This window comes from Schistocerca americana, chromosome 1 (genome assembly GCF_021461395.2).
Source record: "Schistocerca americana isolate TAMUIC-IGC-003095 chromosome 1, iqSchAmer2.1, whole genome shotgun sequence".
Taxonomy (NCBI): domain Eukaryota; kingdom Metazoa; phylum Arthropoda; class Insecta; order Orthoptera; family Acrididae; genus Schistocerca; species Schistocerca americana.
The window spans coordinates 1,148,284,850-1,148,304,967 of record NC_060119.1 but is presented as its reverse complement, the minus strand read 5'-3'; the positions used below and the strand labels follow the sequence as shown (position 1 = coordinate 1,148,304,967).

General features: G+C 46.1%; 1 protein-coding gene across 1 annotated transcript in view; it reads left to right on the top strand.

Moving 5' to 3' along the window:
- The first annotated feature begins 4,690 nt into the window (after positions 1-4,690).
- Positions 4,691-20,118, top strand: part of LOC124619374 (SPARC) — a 100,471-nt gene continuing 85,043 nt past the window's right edge. Inside the window, exon 1 of the mRNA XM_047145704.1 lies at positions 4,691-4,764. The gene's annotated coding sequence lies outside the window, so the exon portion shown is untranslated. The remainder of the gene's footprint in view (positions 4,765-20,118) is intronic.

The window sequence follows — 20,118 nt, the reverse complement described above, 5'->3', positions numbered from 1 at the left end:
GTTCTGTGCAGAATCGCAGAGGAAAGGAATATGTGGAAAACACTTACAACGAGGAGGGACAGGATGATAGGATATCTGTTATCAGAGAATGATTTCCACGATACGAGAGGGAGCTGCAGAGGAAAACAGAGATTTGGATACATCCAGCAAATAATCGACGATGTAGGTTGCAAGTGTTACTCTGAGATGAAGAGGTTGACATAGGTAAGGAATTCGTGGCGAGCCGCGTCAAACCAATTAGGAGTCACATCATTAAAAAAAATTATTCCCTCTCCTCAAGATCGTTCAGATATGTATCACAGTCTGCCATTTATGTAAATATGACGTTATTAAAAACGTAACACAAAACTGACTATGGCTCTCGTGTACTAGCGTATACTGACGGTCCCAGGGTAACGTAACTCGTCCACTTGCTTGAGTTTGTAAATAAATTGAAACACAATTTTGACCACCCAAAATGAATAGCATTTCTACCTTCTCTTCTTTGGTGTACATTATCCTGACACGGAGCTTCAACTAAAGATGGTTGACAGGATGGCCGGTGAGCAGTGTTTCGATTTCTATTTTCTAAGGCAGAGATTGGAAACCAGCCCAGCGTTTGCCTAAGCGAGCGTGGAACACAGCCTAAAAACTACATTCAGGCTTACCAGATGTTTCAGAACAACAGTTGTTAATTCGCCGTGTTGATCCGATCCAGGAACAGTCATATCATGATAAGATTTCAAAGTGGTGTAAATATTGTCAACTTGCTTTGAAAGTTAAAAAATGTAAAACTGTGCACTTCACAAAACGAAAAAACGTGGTATTCTACTCCTATAGTATCAACGAGTCACTGTTGGATTGGCCACGTCATTCAAACATCTGGGTGTAACAATGTGTAGGGACCATAGGCTCAGCTGCAGGTAAAGCAGGTGGTAGACGTCCGTTTATTGGTAGAATACTGGAGAAATGCAATCAGTGTAGAAGGAAAGCTGCTTACAAATAACTCGTGTGATCCTTCCCACAATATTGCTCAAATGTGTGGGACCCATACCGAAGGGTACTAACATGGAATATTGAATGTATACAGAGGAGGGCAGCATGACTGGTCACAGGTTTGTTTGAGCCATGGGAGAGTGTAACAGATACGCTGAAGGAAACTGAATTTGCGGACGCTTGAAGATAGACGTAAGGTACCCTGAGAAAGGCTATTGACTAAGGTTCAAGAACTGACTTTAAATGATGATTCTAGGAATATACACTGAAGCGCCAAGGAAATTGTTATAGGCATGTGTATTCAAATACAGAGATATGAAAGCAGGCAGCATACGGCGCTGCGGTTGGCAACGCCTATGTAAGACAAATGTCTGGCGCGGTTGTTGCATAGGTTACTGCTGCTACAATGTCAGGTTATAAAGATTTAAGTGACTTTGAACGTGGTGTTACAGTCGCCGCACAAGCGATGGGACACAGCTTCTCCGAGGTAGCGATGAAGTGGGGATTTTCCCGTACGACCAATTCACAAGTGTACCGTGAATATCAGGAATTCGGTAAAACAACAAATCTTCGATACTGCTGTGGCCGGGAAAAGATCGCGCAAGATCGAGACCAACGACGACTGAAGACAATTGTTCAACGTGATAGAAGTGCAGCCCTTCCACAAATTGCTGCAGATTTTAACGCTGGGCCATTAACAAGTATCAGAGTGTGAACCAATCAACATCACTGATATGGGCTTTCGGAGCCGAAGGCCCGCTCGTGTATCCTTGATGACTGCACGACACAAAGCTTTACGCATCTCCTGGGCCCGTCAACACCTGCATTGCACTGATGACGACTGGAAACATGTTCCCCGGCCGAGCGGATGGACGTGTAGCGGTATGCAGACAACCTCATGAATTCATCGTCCCTGCATGTCAGCAGGGGACTGTTCAAGCTGGTGGAGGCTCTGTAATAGTGTGGGGCATGTGCAGTTGGAATGATATGGGACCCCTGATACGTGTAGATGCGATTCTGACATGTGACACGTACGTAAGCATCCTGTCTGATCACCTGCAACTATTGTCCGCCCCCTTTAGCTGAGTGGTCAGCGCGACAGAATGTGCAGTTGGAATGATATGGGACCCCTGATACGTGTAGATGCGATTCTGACATGTGACACGTACGTAAGCATCCTGTCTGATCACCTGCAACTATTGTCCGCCCCCTTTAGCTGAGTGGTCAGCGCGACAGAATGTCAATCCTAAGGGCCCCGGTTCGATTCCCGGCTCGGTCGGAGATTTTCTCCGCTGAGGGACTGGGTGTTGTGTTGTCGTAATCATCATCATTTCATCCCCATCGACGCACAAGTTGCCGAAGTGGCGTCAAATTGATAGACTTGCACCCAGCGAACAGTCCACCCGACGGGAGGCCCTAGTCAACTATTCATGTCCGTTGTGCATTCAGACGGACTTGGGCAATTCCAGCAGGACAATGCGACACCCCACACATCCAGAATTCCTACAGAGTGGCTCCATGAACTTTCTTCTGAGTTTAAACACTACCGCTGGCTACCAAACTCCCCAGACTTGAGCATATATGGGATGCCTTGCAACGTGCTGTTCAGAACAGATCTCTATCCACTCTTACGGATTTAGGGACAGCCTTGCGGGATTCGTGATGTCAGTTCCCTCCAGTACTACTTCAGACATTAGTCGAGTCCATGCCACGTCGTGTTGCGGCACATCTGCGTTCTCGGGGGGGCCCTACACGATATAAGCAGGTGTACCAGTTTCTTCGGCTCTTCAGTCTACTACAACGTCCTACGTATCGCTCACATAGGGATCGCGAGGACAAGATTAGATTAATTACAGTACTCACACAGGCATGCAGACAATCATTCTTCCCGCGCTCAGTACGTGTGGACGGGCGGAAACCCTAATAACTGGTATAATGTGACGGTACTTCAGTTGTCTGCAGAGTAAGAATGTACACTACTGGCCATTAAAATTGCTACACCAAGAAGAAATGCAGATGATAAACGGGTATTCATTGGACAAATGTATTATACTAAAACTGACATGTGATTACATTTTCACGCAATTTGGGTACACAGATCCTGAGAAATCAGTACCCAGAACAACCATCTCTGGCCGTAACAACGGCCTTGATACGCTTGGGCATTGAGTCAAACAGCTTAGATGGCGTGTACAGCTACTGCTGCCCATGCAGCTTCAACACAATACCACAGTTCATCAAGAGTAGTGACTGGGGTATTGTGACGAGCCAGTTGCTCGGCCACCATTGACCAGACGTTTTCAATTGGTGAGAGATCTGGAGAATGTGCTGGCCAGGGCAGCAGTCGAACATTTTCTGTATCCAGAAAGGCCCGTATAGGACCTGCAACATGCGGTCGCGCATTATCCTGCTGAAATGTAGGGTTTCGCAGGGATCGAATGATGGGTAGAGCCACGGGTCGTAACACATCTTAAATGTAACGTCCACTGTTCAAAGTGCCGTCAATGCGAACAAGAGGTGACCGAGACGTGTAACCAATGGCACCCCATACCATCACGCCGGGTGATACGCCAGTATGGCGATGACGAATACACGCTTGCAATGTGCGTTCACAGCGATGTCGCCAAACACGGATGCGACCATCATGATGCTGTAAACAGAAGCTAGATTCATCCGAAAAAATGACGTTTTGCCATTCGTGCACCCAGGTTCGTCGTTGAGTACACCATCGCAGGCGCTTCTATCTGTGATGCAGCATCAAGGGTATCCGCAGCCATGGTCTCCGAGCTGATAGTCCATGGTGCTGCAAACGTCGTCGAACTGTTCGTGCAGATGTTTGTTGTCTTGCAAACGTCCCCACCTGTTGACTCAGGAATCGAGACGTGGCTGCACGATCCGTTACAGCCATGCGGATAAGATGCCTGTCATCTCGACTGCTAGTGATACGAGGCCGTTGGGATCCAGCACGGCTTCCGTATTGCCCGCCTGAACCCACCGATTCCATATTCTGCTAACAGTGATTGGATCTCGACCAACGCGAGCAGCAATGTCGCGATACGATAAACCGCAATTGCGATAGGCTACAATCCGACCTTTATCAAAGTCGGAAACGTGATGGTACGCATGTCTCCTCCTTACACGAGGCATCACAACAACGTTTCACGAGGCAACACCGGTCAACTGCTGTTTGTGTATGAGAAATCGGTTGGAAGCTTTCCTCATGTCAGCACGTTGTAGGTGTCGCCATCGGCGCCAACCTTGTGTGAATGTTGGGAAAAGCTAATTATTTGCGTAATACAGCATCTTCTTCCTGTGGGTTAAATTTCGCGTCTGTAGCACGTCATCTTCGTAGTGTAGCAATTTTAATGACCAGTAGTGTAGATGCGCATGCCTAACCCTAGTCCCTGTAGCGCAAGCAAGTACGTTGCGCGTCGAGCTACGCGAGCTGGTCGAAATGGAGGGATCAGTTGACTTGGTGTAAAGCTGGCGGCGGTGACAGAGCTGATAAGGAGTTTCGCAGCATCCTCGAGCCGTCGGAGAAGCGAGCGACGCGAAAACTGGGCTACGCTTCTAGAAGGGGCAGAGGTCGGCCGGCAGGGAGGGTCGTGTGGGCAGCGCGCGATGGCATCGCGTCCAGCATTCCCGGAGGCGGCGGGGACGGGAGGGGGGCGGCGGTGGTAGGGGCGGAGGCGGCTGCGGCTGGACCAGCGAGCGGCCGGCGGGCGGGCGGCAGTCGGCGGCTGGAAGCGGCGCGGCCAGCACGCGCTATCGTCTCCGTCCCCGTCACAGGTCAGTCCCCGTCTCTCTGCCCTACTAACAGCCCCAGGGGGCTCATCTCGCACTAACAACCACTAAGCGTCCCCACTAGGGACTGCTCTCGCCAGTAAACGCGCAGACCCCTCTAACACTCTTGGCGTCTAACTGGGCAGTTGACACGTAAGCACAGGCATGCACAAGGCGGGGCAATTGTATCACTTGTCATCTACATTTACATCTACATCCATACTCCGAAAGCCACCAGACGGAGTGTGGCGGAGGGTACCTTGAGTATCTCTATCGGTTCTCCCTTCTATTCCAGTCTCGTATTGTTCGTGGGAAGAAGGATTGTCGGTATGCCTCTGTGTGTGCTCTAATCTCTCTGATTTTATTCTCATGGTCTCTTCGCGAGATATACGTAGGAGGGAGCAATATACTGCTTGACTCCTCGTGAAGGTATGTTCTCGAAACTTCAACAAAAGCCCGTACCGAGCTACTGACCGTCTCTCCTGCAGAGTCTTCCACTGGAGTTTATCTATCATCTCCGTAACGCTTTCGCGATTACTAAATGATCCTGTAACGAAGCGCGCTGCTCTCCGTTGGATCTTCTCTATCTCTCCTATCAACACTATCTGGTACGGACCCCACACTGGTGAGCAGTATTCGAGCAGTGGGCGAACAAGCGTACTGTAACCTACTTCCTTTGTTTTCGGATTGCATTTCCTTAAGATTCTTCCAATGAATCTCAGTCTGGCATCTACTTTACCGACGATTAACTTTATATGATTATTCCATTTTAAATCACTCCTAATGCGTACTCCCAGATAATTTATGGAATTAACTGCTTCCAGTTGCTGATCTGCTATATTGTAGCTAAATGATAAGGGATCTTTCTATCTATGTATTCGCAGCACATTACACTTGTCTACATTGAGATTCAATTGCCATTCCCTGCACCATCCGTCAATTCGCTGCAGATCCTCCTGCATTTCAGTACAATTTTCCACTGTTACAACCTCTCGAAATACCACAGCATCATCCGCAAAAAGCCTCACTGAACTTCCCATGTCATCCACAAGGTCATTTACGTATACTGTGATTAGCAAAGGTCCTACGACACTCCCCTGCGACACACCTGAAATCACTCTTATTTCGGAAGACTTCTCTCCATTGAGAATGACATGCTGCGTTCTGTTATCTAGGAACTCTTCAATCCAATCCAGTCACCTGGAAGCTGGGGGTGTACTCTTTTTATTTTTTGCAACACGATCTCGCTTTCGTAGCAATATTTGTATGCCATTCTATTAAACTACAGATTTCGACCTACTCAGCGCTACGGGACATTCTGTGGTTTTAGCAATCACTATACTACTTGGATTTGTTTGGCTATAACGCGGTTCTCCAAATATTAGACCGTTTCCTTGCACGGCGGCAATTTCGTTACTGTGCTGCAGTCAAGGTAGATACTAAACTTTCCAGAAAAGGGCCTGAATAAAAAAAAAAAAAAAAAAGAGTTGCCGATCTTTTCTGTGTAAACCCCCCCCCCCCTTTCCCGTACAGGCCTCATCGAGCTGAAGAGAAGTATCTGTCCAAGATCCGATAAATCCCAGCACTTCATGAACATGGTACCCCCGGCCACCGTCCTTGCCTAGTGCCCACAAGGACGTCCCTCCTCTTGCCGCACTACGTAATCACAACAGTAGTTTACCATTTGTCTGAGGACAAAGGGAACCCGTAAAGGCTTGCTGAACCTGCAGTCTCTATGCGACACAGCCGTTGTTGGAGGCTCCGAAAAACACGTCTATGCTTTCAGTACGTACGTACACTTATACATCCAAGGACCGAAACGAACCACTCGAAAAGACAGCAGAACAATGTTGAATTTCGAGCTCGGAAAAGTGCCTTCTCCAGGAACTGGGACCTTCTCGTAGTCTATCCCGTATAACAAAGCGCAACATCTAGTCACCGACTTACGAATCCTGCAGTCTAGTTGGTAGGGATCCCAAATAATGGTGTCAAACTGGGGGGGGGGGGGGGGGGGGGGACGACGACAGGTGCCTTGGTTCAGTCCTAGGCTGTTAGAAGTCGATTGTATTGCCCGATTTCAGGATGATTTTAAGACATTTCTCATGTTTATACAGCCAATGCTGATCCTAGGTTACGGCTTACCCAAAAGACCCGAAAAAAGCACCTTTGAAAAGACATTGGATTCGGCCTTGGCTTAAATCTTAAGAGAATGAAATGTCATATCACTGTATTGTAAATCTGGCATTCATATTCAAGTTCATAATATAAAAAAATGAAGTCAGGAACCTAAGTAACCTACCTTCACAAAAATATTCGTAGGATACAAAAATGGTTGAAATGGCTCTGAGCACCACGGGACTTAGCATTGGAGGTCATCAGTCCCCTAGAACAGCCGGCCGCGGTGGTCTCGCGGTTCTAGGCGCGCAGTCCGGAACCGCGCGACTGCTACGGTCGCAGGTTCGAATCCTGCCTCGGGCATGGATGTGTGTGATGTCCTTAGGTTAGTTAGGTTTAAGTAGTTCTAAGTTCTAGGGGACTGATGACCACAGCTGTTAAGTCCCATAGTGCTCAGAGCCATTTGAACCCCTAGAACTTAGAACTACTTAAACCTAACTAACCTAAGGACATCACACACACCCATGCCCGAGGCAGGATTCGAACCTGCGACCGTAGCGGTCGCGCGGTTCCAGACTGAAGCGCCTAGAACCGCTCGGCCACTCCGGCCGGCCGATAGGATACATATCAGTCGTTTGAAAATTCTAGTGCTCACTAAATAATAAAAGGCATGAAAATAATGTAATAAGTCCATTAAGATGCTCAAATGTGCAGTTGTGTAAGCAAACAGTGTTACATACAGATGGAATCACAGTTGTATAAGAGTTTCCTTTTTTTTTAAATTTTGTTCCCCATTTCTTTCCTGTGACTACCATTCAGAAGAATTAATGCGGCATTTTTTGATGGTAATTTTTTTTTGTTTTTTTTCCCTGTCTAACAGCATTTCCTCGAGCACTTCGATTTTTTTTCTGTCTCGGATTCGTAATTTTCTATGTTAATCGTAACATAATTAGTTTACAAATAAAAATATTGTTCTGTTACTAACTCCTTGGATACCTTGGATTAAATGAAGAGAATGTAATGTCATGTCACTGTTTTATAAAGATGTCATTCATATTCACGTTTATAATAAAAAAAACAATACCTTCACAAAAAGTTATTGATAGGATACTTATCAGTCGTTTGAAGTATAATAAGATTCGTGAACGTACTGTCAAATTTAGTTCACACGGCAAGACAGGTTCTGAGATTCTCCGAAATACACTGCGCAACAGAATTAAAGCACCACTTTTTGGAATCCTGCTATTGCATCCCATTGAGACGCGTAAGTTTGACATTTGGCTTAAAGGTGCCCACAACCCTCCTCTGTAATGGAGTGTAAAAGCGTGGCGCATTACGACGTCGCCCTTTGGCTCGGCGTCGCTTCAAACAGTAAGGTGCCGACACGTGCGAAAGAAAGGCCAAAGATCGGAAGTTCTTGTGTGCTGTTAGGCGGGTTAATAATATCACATTGGCACCAAATTTCACCACAATTCTGCCCAGTGCCACTATGGACGTCTGAGACCATGGGGACGTCGTCACAGGGCCTCTTACCCACATTTCCCCATTTCTTTTGACGTCTCTGCGAACTGTCAAAAAGCTCGACACCAATTCAGCCTGGCAGGTGCTCTAGCGTCTGAGGGCAACACCTTCGCCAGCCGTTGTCTGGGGTTTGCCTAGCCTCAAGCGCTAGAGCAGCTGCCCGGCCGAAATGTGTCGAAATTTCTAACAAGTACACAAGTACTGCCTGGGTGGCCTGAGGGTGTTCCCGAACTGGAGAGTCCTAGAAGAACCCTCTGCCATTTTATTCACGCACACCTTAACGTTGTATTCCCGCGTGATCATGCCACAGAAGGAAGGAAAAATAGGGGGCCGAAAAACTATGAGCACCCTTTCCTGCTTCGGATCACGTTCGAAAATTCGCTAGATGGTTTTGAACGGCCCCTACTCGTTCCAAAGTGTACGACGGTACCAGCACTGTCAAAGGCTGTCAAGAACATCTACCTGTTGCTCGTCACACTAAGAACTGTTGTTTTCGACCACGAAATGTGTAGGAATCAACGACCCATGGAAAGTGGTTGTTCCACTGACACCGATTATACCATCCCCAGAGGCTTTTCACTACATTCGGTGTGCCTGAAATGCGTGATTTCAAAACTAGATGTAGCAGTTGTAAACACCATCGCAAAGACGTCAAAAGAAGGGATGAAATGTGGGCAGAGGGTCTCTGATGACATTCTCATAGGGTGACGCGTCCACGGTGACGTTGGGCAAAGTTGTGGTGAAGCTTGATGCCATATTGACAGCATTAATCGCTTTACAGCTCACGTGAACTTCCAGGCTGTCGCATTTTTTTCGATGTGTCGACATCTTGCTGTTTGAAGCCTTGCCGAGCCAAACGGTTACATCGCATGGCGCCACGTTTTTGCGCCATTACAGAGAAAGGTCGTGGGCGCCTTTGAGCGACATTTCAAACTTGAGCTTCGCAACGGGGGACAATTACGGAATTTAAAAAAAGAGATCCTTTAATTTTGTTGCAGAGTGTAGTTTTACAAAAAATGTCAGTTTTATAATCTTGTCCCCTCTCGAATCACTTTCTGCCGTCGACCCTGTCCGTGAGTTGCGTTTTGTTATTCCCATATTCAATTATTTACCTTGGTCGTATTGAAACCTGTCTTGTCCTCTGTGCTATATCAGACTGGACATCATATATTTTATAGTGCGGGCATGCATACCGAAAAGACTTTCCGCCCTGGAGCGGAGTGTGCGCTGTTGCGAAACTTCGTGGCAGATTACGAATCAGTATTCGAACCCGGGACGTTGCCTTAACGTCTGAGCTACCCGACCGTAAATCACGGTCTGCCGTCACAGCTCCACTCCCGCCAGTACCTCACAGCCTAAACAATGTATGTCATGTACTGGCTACACGCCCACGTGACGCTGCTAAATTTTTAGAACTGATAATGGCTGCTAAACGGAAACCGGTAATCAGTTTCAATAAAGTATTACGTGACTGAGACGCTGAGTTTGTCATATAGATGATACCTGCTTAATTATACTATTTCAGTGGGACTGCGAGCTCGCAACAGCTCAAGGTGGTTGTGGAGGAGAAGATTAGTGTTTAACGCCCCGTCGACAACGAGGTCATTAGAGACGGAGCACATACTTGGATTAGGGAAGGATGGGGAAGGAAATCGACCGTACCGTTTCGAAGGATCTATCCCGGCATTTGCCCGAAGCGATTTAGGAAAATCAGGGATGGCCGGACGCGGGTTTGAACCGTCGTCAGCCGGAATTCGAGTCCAGTGTGCTAACCACTGCAGCACCTCGCTCAGTTTGATGATTGTATAATTCGAAAAATTTTGTGGAAGAGATGGCGATTTACACTATTTTAAGAGCAGGGTTAGTTACAAGTTAGCCGGCCGGTGTGACCGAGCGGTTCTAGGCGCTTCATTCTAGAACTGCGCGACCGCTGCGGTCGCAGTTTCGGATCTTGCCTCAGGTGTGGATGTGTGTGATGTCCTTAGGTTAGTTAGGTTTAAGTTGTTCTAAGTTCTAGGGGACTGATGACCACAGATGTTAAGTCCCATAGTGCTCAGAGCCATTTGAACCAGTTACAAGTTAAGCAGAAGAACGGAAAGTACATTAACATGTTAGCTGTTGGTTCCCATTGCACGAGGCTACGCTGACGGTCGTTAAGTGGTTTTTCTGACGTTTTATCAGCACGAGTGGCTGGCACTGTCAAAGATTCACCTCCGATTGGTGGTATCGAACATTGGAGCGTGAATCTTTCGCATTGTGCTGGCGGAATTTCAAAGAAACCACTGAACGACAGTCGGCCGAAGATCTCGAGACGAGCGCCAGCCAACCACATCAAGAAGTGGCCGTGATAGCGCCAACAGTTTATAAAATGTGCATTACATAAAAATCGCGTATGTTTTGTGGCTGTCACGGACGCTTCGGCACTCCATTTTGTAACTTTATATGAGTAATGATCTACGCGTAACGTACTGCACATTGAATGAGACTTTCACTCTGCAGCGGAGTGTGCGCTCATATGAAACTCCCTGGCAGATTAAAACTGTGTGCCGGACCGAGACTCGAACTCGGGACCTTTGCTTTTCGCGGGCAAGTGCTCTACCAATTGAGCTACCCATGCACGACTCACGCCCCGTCCTCACAGCTTTATTTCTGCCAGTACCTCGTCTCCTACTTTCCAGACTTTACAGAAGCTCTCCTGCTAACCTTGCAGAACTAGCACTCCTGGTAGAATACTTTCCCGCGAAAGGCAAAGGTCCTGAGCTCGAGTCTCGGTCCGGCACACAGTTTTAATCTGCCAGGAAGTTTCATACCGCACATCGCTCACTGGCCCTCAGGTCTGCAGGTAGACTACGTGGTACGGCCCGTTCACATGAGCCGGGCATAGACCGCGCCGCAGCCGCCGGTTTGCGCTGCCGGGCGTGGCAGCCGGAGCGGCGTTCACTATATCACAGTCACCCGGCGACAGCGACGGCCGTAGCCGCCCACGCAGGCAAGCAGACGTAAAAGGCGCTGTGAGCCCAGGCAAGCAGCTTTCTCCCTCGCAAACACCTGCGCCGCGACGTCCCACGAAACACACAGCGCTTCTACCTGCGCGAGCAAATGTCTTAATAACGCAACGACGATGATCGCCTAGGGGCGAGTGTAGGCCTATGACTCAACTGCAGATAGATCGTGCCCCACCATTGACACAAAGACCCATGAGACGCAGCCAAGTCTTGTGCAGAGGCGGTTTGCAGCCGCATGTTAGAAAGTACATCCAGCACTGCGGAAAGTGAACTGTATAACGAGACATTGTTCAAAATCGTATGGCTCTGAGCACTATGGGACTTAACATCCGAGTTCATCAGTCCCCTAGAACTTAGAACTACTTAAATCTAACTAACCTAATGACATCACACACATCCACGCCCGAGGCAGGATTCGAACCTGCGGTCGTAACAGTCGCGCGGTTCCGGACTGAAGCGCCTAGAACCTCTCGGCCACACCAGCCGGCCGAGACATTGTAACACGCCACTTCTGTGAGCACATAGACACGTGTTCGGAGCAGAAATTTTTCTGATTTCTTCCCGACTTTTCTCATTATAGTTGGGGCAGTACAATGCGTAATCATAAAGATGTACAAAAGGGTTACTTTTTCGAAACCCCGTAACTGCCTCCCATTGCGATGTACAAGTGTGACATTTGCTTCAAACGTACTTATCTACATCTACATCTACATAGATGCTCCTGGAGAGTACACTATAGCACTACTAGTCATTTCCTTTCCTCTTCCACTCGAAAATAGAGCGACGGAAAAACGACTATCTGCATGCTTCCGTATGAGCCCTAATTTCTCGCATCTTATCTTCGTGGTCCTTACGCACAATGTATGTTGGCGGCAGCAGAATCGTTCGTCAGTCAGCTTCAAATGCCGTTTCTCTAAATTTTCTCCAGGTTCTCGAAAAGAACATAGCCTTCCCTCCAGGGATTCCCATGTGAGTTTCCTAACATCTCGATAATACTTGCGTGTTTTTCGAACCTACCGGTAACAAATCTAGCAGCCCGCCTCTGAATTGCTTCGATGTCTTCCTCCAATACGAGCTGGTACGGATCCCAAAAACTCGAGCAGTACTCAAGAATAGGCCGCACCAGCGTGCTATATGCGGTCTCCTTTACAAATGGTTCAAATGGCTCTGAGCACTATGGGACTCAACTGCTGTGGTCATAAGTCCCCTAGAACTTAGAACTACTTAAACCTAACTAACCTAAGGACATCACACACATCCATGCCCGAGGCAGGATTCGAACCTGCGACCGTAGCGGTCGTGCGGTTCCAGACTGTAGCGCCTTTAACCGTTCGGCCACTCCGGCCGGCGGTCTCCTTTACAGGTGAACCACTCTTTCCTACAATTCTCCCTATAAACCGAAGTCGATCATTCGTCTTTCCTACCACAGTTCTCTCATGCTCGTTTCATCTCATATCGTTTTGCAACGTTATGCCCAGACATTTAAACAATTTGAGTGTGTCAAGCAGAACACTAGTAATACCGTGTCTGAACATTACAGGTTTCTTCTTCCTACTCATCGGCATTAACTTACATTTTTACAAATTTAGCTTTTGCTGTCATCACACCAACTGGAAATTTTGTCTACGTATTGTATCTTCCTATAGTCACTCAACTTCGACACCTTACCGTACACCACGGCGTCATCAGCAAACAACCACAGATTGCCGCCCACCCTGTAGGTCAAATCATTTATGTATACAGAGAACAACAGCGCTGCTATCTCACTTCCCTGGCGGAGGTTCGAGTCCTCCCTCGGGCATGGGTGTGTGTGTTTGTCCTTAGGATAATTTAGCTTAAGTAGTGTGTAAGCTTAGGGACTGATGATCTTAGCAGTTAGTTAAGTCCCATAAGATTTCACACACATTTATTTTCACTTCCCTGGGGCACACTCGAGAATACCCTTCTCTCGGATGACCACCTGCTGTCGAGGCCAACATACTGGGTTCTACTACTTAAGAAGTCTTCGAGCCACTCACATGTCTGTGAACTTATTCCATTTGCTCGTACCTTCGTTAACAGCTTGCAATGGGGCACCATCTCAAATGCTTTCCAGAAATCTATAAATATGAAATCTGCTTGTTGCCCTTCATCCACAGTTCGCAGAGTATCATGTGAGAAAAAGGCAATCTGAGTTTTCCAAGGGTGATGCTTTCTAAAAACATGCTGATTCGTGGACATATGCTTCTCAGTCTCAAGAAAGTTTATTACATCCGAAGTCAGAATATGTTAAAGGATTCTGCAGCAAACAGAAGTTAGGGATACTGGTCTGTAATTTTGCAGGTCCGTTCTTTTACCCTTCTTATACACTGGAGTCACCTGCGCCTTTTTCTAGTCGCTTGAGGCTTATTGTTGGGCGACAGATTCACGCTAAATGTAAGCTAGGGAAGGGGCCAATACCGTAGAGTATTATTCATATAATTGAACTGGGATTCCATTCGGACCTGGTGATTTATTTTATATTTTATTAATCTTCCTCTACAAAGTGCTTTGGTTTCATGCGACTCACCAAATGATATTTTCTTGTACGAAACTCTTCATCTCAGAGTAGCACTTCACCCTACATCCTCGGTTATTCGTTGGATATATTCCAGTCTTTTTTTACACTGTACATGTGTCTCTCGTACCACGAAAGCTATTCCCAGACGTCTTAACACATGTCCCTTCACTTGTCAGTCTTTTGCCGCACATTTATTCCGTCGGCGTTTTTCCGGGGAAGCTCTTCATGTCTTACCTTATTAGTCTACTTAATTTTCTAAATTCTTCTATTGCACCACATCTACATTTACATGATTACTCTGCAATTCACATTTAAGTGCTTGGTAGAGGGTTCATCGAACCACAATCATACTATTTCTCTACCATTCCACTCCCGAACAGTGCGCGGGAAAAACGAACACCTAAACCTTTCTGTTCGAGCTCTGATTTCTCTTATTTTATTTTGATGATAATTCCTACCTATGTAGGCTGGGCTCAACAAAATATTTTCGCATTCGGAAGAGAAAGTTGGTGACTGAAATTTCGTAAATAGATCTCGCCGCGACGAAAAACGTCTTTGCTTTAATGACTTCCATCCCAACTCGTATATCATATCTGCCACACTCTCTCCCCTATTACGTGATAATACAAAACGAGCTGCCCTTTTTTGCACCCTTTCGATGTCCTCCGTCAATCCCACCTGGTAAGGATCCCACACCGCGCAGCAATATTCTAACAGAGGACGAACGAGTGTAGTGTAAGCTGTCTCTTTAGTGGACTTGTTGCATCTTCTAAGTGTCCTGCCAATGAAACGCAACCTTTGGCTCGCCTTCCCCACAATATTATCTATGTGGTCTTTCCAACTGAAGTTGTTCGTAATTTTAACACCCAGGTACTTAGTTGAATTGACAGCCTTGAGGATTGTACTATTTATCGAGTAATCGAATTCCAACGGATTTCTTTTGGAACTCATGTGAATCACCTCACACTTTTCGTTATTTAACGTCAACTGCCACCTGCCACACCATACAACAATCTTTTCTAAATCGCTTTGCAACTGATACTGGTCTTCGGATGACCTTATTAGACGGTAAATTACAGCATCATCTGCGAACAACCTAAGAGAACTGCTCAGATTGTCACCCAGGTCATTTATATAGATCAGGAACAGCAGAGGTCCCAGGACGCTTCCCAGGGGAACACCTGATATCACTTCAGTTTTACTCGTTGATTTGTCGTCTATTACTACGAACTGCGACCTTCCTGACAGGAAATTACGAATCCAGTCGCACAACTGAGGCGATACCCCATAGGCCCGCAGCTTGATTAGAAGTCGCTTGTGAGGAACGGTGTCAAAAGCTTTCCGGAAATCTAGAAATACGGAATCAACCTGAGATCCCCTGTCGATAGCGGCCATTACTTCTTGCGAATAAAGAGCTTAAAAGCTTCGATTTCGCCACTGTCATACAATACTGTGCTCCAGTCGTAAATTCTCAGAAATTTCTTCCTCAATTTAAGGCCTACGTTTGATACCACCAGACTTCTTTTGGCCAGAAATGCCCTCTTTGCTGTACTAGTGTGCATTTTATGTCCCCCTCGCTTCCTCCATCATATGTTATCCTGCTTCTTGGGTATCATGACTCCTTCGTGGTCCTCAATTTTGTTGGTAAGTTTCTCAATAATCTCGTTACTGCTACTCATTATTACTTCTGTCTTCCTTTGATTATCTCCCAATCCATATTCTGTCCTCAGTACACTGTTCATGCCACTCAGTATGGCCTGCAATCCTTCTTCACGTTCAGTGAGGATAGCAATGTCATCAGCTAATCTTACCACTGATGTTTTTTAACTATGAATTTTAATCGCACGAATGAACTTATATTTTAATTCCGTCATTGCTTCTTCGACTCAGAGTTTGAACAGAAGTGGAGCATAACTGCATTCCTCTGTTACACTCTATGCTCCGTCAAATACGACATAAAATGTAACGAAACTGCTGTACGGTTAAGAGATGAGTCGCTTCGACTAAACTATAAGTATGCAGAGTTGTGTATCTTTTTTTTAAATTCTGAAACTAATTCCCCTATGATGATACAACTGTGATGTAAGCATTAAAAATAACACTGTATTTCTGCCATCAAGGCAGACCATGAGAATAAAGAGTCCTTGTCCACTGTAGTGAAGCACCTTCCTCGGAGATAATCTTATCAAGCAGGTCTATCTTAGAACGAACTGTAGGAGTTGTCTGTAGCTGTTCGCAGTACGGCGCGTCTTTCTATACCCGAGAGAGCGGCGACTTCGCAACTAGGTCGGCGCAGCACTCTTTCGCCCTCGGGATATCCTGCTTAAGTACTCGCAGTGGAATAGCCGTCTGTGTGCAATTGCCGGGGTCAGCTCTTTACACTGGCAGCCTATTACACGGTAATCAAAAGTTGAAGAACTGCCAGCCTGCTTAACAGTGCATAAGAAACACAGAACAATTCACGGCAGAATTCGTGAGGCAAGTGTACGCACAGACGCACTTCCTTACGCACACGCTCACCTCATTGCACACACGCAAATATCTCTGTTGTACTCAAAATTCCACAAACGCCTGGCGTGTGCTCTATTTTACCATAGATCAGTTCAAAAATGGCTCCGAGCACTATGGGACTAAACTTCTGAGGTCATCAGTCCCCTAGAACTTAGAATTACTTAAGCCTAACTAACCTAAGGACATCACACACATCCGTGCCCGAGGCAGGATTCGAACCTGCCACCGTAGCGGTCGCGCGATTCCAGACTGTAGCGCCTAGAACCGCTCGGCCACCCCGGCCGGCACAGATCTGTGTGTTCTCGTACACCAGAGGAGCAAAGAAGGAAGATTAGGTTTTTACGCCCCGTGGACAACGAGGTGATTAGAGATGGAGCAGTAGCTCATATAGGACATGGATGGCAAAGGAATTGTTCGTTCCCTTTTCAAAGGGTACACAAGAAGAAGGTGATGGAACACAGGAATCTGTAATTATTTCTGCCTCCTAATTCGCTCTCACTGATCGATGTAATTGTCGGCTCTGGTGAGGACGACTCGTATGATACAGGTTGGGGTGCAATTGTGCGTTGATGTTCGTCGTAAAAATTGTGTTAAATCGTGCTTCTATGAGGAAAAAGCTGTTCAAAGGGTTTCAAGAGCATCTTGTCAGCTAGCTTGCTGTACACTATAAATTATGAAACTGACAAGGGACGTGCTCTATGTCCAACGGCTACAGTCGATCAAAAGTTTTCAAAATACGGAAAAGTGTCAACTGCATCAGACATGAAGGTCATTCAACCGTAAAAAATCTGCGTTTGTGTACAACCAATGTTGAACAGCTCGCAGAATAGAACTCCACAATGCAATGACTTTGAATCAAACAGTCTGGAAACACCGAAAACGATGTAGCATGTCTACATGTTGATGCTTCAAGTATTGCACGTACTCATATATTGTCTCACACACCTGTTTAATTTTCTGATAAAGAAAGCCTCGTTTATGACACTTCTGAAACCGTTGCTCATAATTGTATTTTACACCGAACTGTTTCTTCAGCGACTTGGCTGCGTGTTCTCAAAAATTTCTTCTAGGCTACTTGGAATCTACGATGCGTTCTAGAGCTCATAGCCTAGTTTTTACTTCCGTACAGTCCACAAGAAACAGCCGTAACTTTATAAACATTTAGCATCGAGTCCTTTCGTACTTTTCCCCTAAGCGTTCTTGTAATGGTGGCACTCATGTTATCAATTTCTCTCTCTCTCTCTCTCTCTCTCTCTCTCTCTCTCTCTCTCTCCCCTTTCCTCTCTCTCTCCCTCTCTCTTTCTCTCTCTCTCTCTCTCTCTCCCCCTATTATTTTCTTTTCTTTCTGTATCAACTTGACATGTCACAGCCCAAGAGTCTGGAGGTGTTAACTTACTCACGGTTTTGTTTTCTAATATGAATGTACATCTTAAAGGTTGCGAGCCCTTGAATGCCATGGACCGTGCTTAAATTATTTTCCGTTCCTATTTTATGTAGTTCATATAGCACTCTCTGTAAATTATCTTCCCTATCTGCAACTAGAATCTGGTCAACAAACATAAGATAAAATTTCTCCATTTGAAGCTGTCCTCTACACTAAATTTCATAACCCGATGTTTCCATTCCCTCACAATGCTGTGTAAATGTAAATACACAGTAACGGTGAAACAACATTCATGTCTGGCCGCTTTATTGACATTTCGTTGGCTGATATTCCCAGGTTTAGCTTTACGGTGCGTTCATCTGTTTTCCACTGTATAGTAGATGTAGTGGTATTCGTCTTTCTTCGATAATACTCCACAGTTTTCCTCTTTGAACATTATCAGCAGCTTTGCTATAGTCTTTAAAGACTATGTTGTTGTTGTTGTAGTCTTCAGTCCAGAGACTGGTTTGATGCAGCTCTCCATGCTACTCTATGCTGTGCAAGCTTCATCTCCCAGTACCACTGCAACCTACATCCTTCTGAATCTGTTTAGCGTATTCATCTCTTGGTCTCCCTCTACGATTCTTACCCTCCGTGCTGCCCTCCAATACTAAATTGCTGATCCCTTGATGCCTCAGAATATGTCCTACGAACCGATCTTCTAGTCAAGGTGTGCTACAAATTTCTCTTCTCCCCAATTCTATTCAATACCTCCTCATTAGTTATCTGATCTACTCATCTAATCTTCAGCATTCTTCTGTAGCACCACATTTCGAAAGCTTATATTCTCTTCTTGTCCAAACTATTTATCGTCCACGTTTCACTTCCATACATGGCTACACTCCATAAAAATACTTTCAGAAAAGACTTCCTGACACTTTAATCTATACTCGATGTTAACAAATCTCTCTTCTTCAGAAACGCTTTCCCTGCCATTGTCAGTCTACATTTTATACCCTCTCTACTTCGACCATAATCACTTATGTTGCTCCCCAAATAGGAAAACTCATTTACTACTTTAAGCGTTTCATTTCCTAATCTAATTCCCGCAGCATCACCCGATTTAATTCGTCTTCATTCCATGATCCTCGTTTTGCTTTTGTTGATGTTCATTTTATATCCTCCTTTCAAGACACTGTCCATTCCGTTCAGCTGCTCTTCCAAGTCCTTTGCCGTCTCTGACGGAATTACAATGTCATCGGCGAACCTCGAAGTTTTTATTTCTTCTCCATGGATTTTAATTTCTATACCGAATTTTTCTTTTGTTTCCTTTACTGCTTGCTCAGTACACAGACTGAATAACATCGGGGATAGGCTACAACCCTGTCTCACTCCATTTAAAGACTATAAAGGTTGTTAAACTGTATTATCTTCATTTTCGTTATTTGCTTTAGTGAGAAAAAGTTGTCTATGCAGGAAACGTTGTATGCACTATGTAGATGGCGTCACTGTTATCTAATCTTCGGCCGGCCGGTGTGGCCGTGCGGTTCTAGGCGGTACAGTCTGGAGCCGAGTGACCGCTGCGGTCGCAGGTTTGAATCCGGCCTCGGGCATGGATGTGTGTGATGTCCTTAGGTTACTTAGGTTTAATTAGTTCTAAGTTCTAGGCGACTGATGACCTCAGAAGTGAAGTCGCATAGTGCTCAGAGCCATTTGAACCATTTTGAACATAATCTTCGTGCAGCTGCGCTGAAGCCGCTAATCACTTGTGTATCCAAAAACTCGCAACACATCTCGTGCCAATTTGTCGTTTGTCGCCTCCAACCTTCAAGACCAGTATCTCGAGAGAGGCCGGTATGGGGACTCCTACTTGCACGCAGTGGGCGGCAACAGATGTAGCAGGCACTGCCCAGAGCCGGTGGCGCCGGGTGCAATGACCGGCCCAGCCAGGCTATCGCCGCCAGATGTACTGCCTGCTCCCCTTCCTGTGCTTCTCTGTCTCAGCTGCAGCTGCAGTACGCAACCTGCTGCAGCTGCCAGTCTCAGCTACCAGCAATTCGGCAACTGAGCGATTAGTCTCTCCGACTGTCATCACCATGTGCCGGGGTTCCATCTCTCATTCATCCGCCTAGCAAACAGAACACAGCATGTTGTTCTCAATGCAGAGACGTCTACAGATGTTAAAGTAACCTCTGGCGTGCCACAGGGGAGTGTTATGGGACAATTGCTTTTCACAATATATATAAATGACCTAGTAGATAGTGTCGGAAGTTCCATGCGGCTTTTCGCGGATGATGCTGCAGTAT